Here is a 1,218-nt window from a genome sequence, read left to right on the forward strand (position 1 = left end):
GGCCAGCCTGGCTCTTGGGAGGGGCCAGTACCACTTGTGTGGGTGAGGGGCAGCCTGGGGCAGAGAACTAACTGTTTTAGAAGCAGGAAATGGGATCAGAGCGTCCTTTCAGGCTCACTGATGGGGCTGCTCTGAGCTGGGAACCCAGGACCTCCCTCTGCAGAGAAGCACCCCCAGCTCTCCCCACCTCAGGGGCCTCTGCACCCTTGTCCCCTCTGCCCAGGGTCTCCCCTCCACTTCCTGCTCTGCAGCTCTGAGCACCAAGCACAGCCGTCAGCAAAGCTGTGCTTCATCACCTGTGCACTTACCTGCTTCCGTCTCCCCTGTTCGATCGTGACCCCCAGGTGACAAGGCAGGGACGGGGCTGCCTCAGTCACAGCTGTGTCCCAACTGCAAGGCGGGCACACACTGGGCCTTGGTATGTTTGGTGAATGAATGGGGACAGGAGTGACTTAATACAACTTTGGGGGAGTGATGAAGGAGATGGGGCCTCTCAGGGTTTCCAAGGGCTTTTCTGGGTTAGGAAACCCCAGGGAAGAGGAGGCTCTGTGGGGCAGACAGTGAGAGCTCTGAGGCTCCTGGCTTGGTCAGCAGCAACAAGTCTGCTGCAGTCTCCTCTTCTCCTTCCACCTTGATGGCCTCTGGCTGTGGCCTCTCACAACTTGCCTTGTTCTGCCCCTCTGGGGAATGGGGCAGATCTTCTTATGAGGGCACTAATCCCATTCAAGAGGGCTCCACCCTCAAGACTTAATTACCTCCCAACAGCCCCATCTCTAAATATCATCACACTGGGGATTAGATTTCAACATATAAATTTTGGGAGGACGCAAACATTCAGTCCATAACAATGACCATCTTCACTGCACAGATGAGAAGCTCAGAGAGGTGCAGGTACTTGCCCTCTGTCTCTGGAGAGACAAAGTCCCTGTTTGCCAGTACGAGATGCCTGCCATTTCCCAGCATTATTTATTGGTTGAGATGTTCTTGAGCCCCCTCATTTGGTGTAACATATTTGATTTGAAGCTTGGAAGGACACCATGCAGGGCCTAGAGTTGGGCTGCCTTGAGAGGAAGCTGCTCTGCTTTCTCCTGTGACATCCCTACCTCAGAACCCCCAGACACTCCCTTCTTCTTCTCATCCATAATCGTTCACTGAGCCCCTGCTGTAGACACTGGGCTGGGGCAGCTGGCGTCAGGCAGTGGAGGAACCATCTGCGGC

The sequence above is a fragment of the Kogia breviceps genome, chromosome 1 (assembly GCF_026419965.1).
Source record: "Kogia breviceps isolate mKogBre1 chromosome 1, mKogBre1 haplotype 1, whole genome shotgun sequence".
Lineage (NCBI taxonomy): Eukaryota > Metazoa > Chordata > Mammalia > Artiodactyla > Physeteridae > Kogia > Kogia breviceps.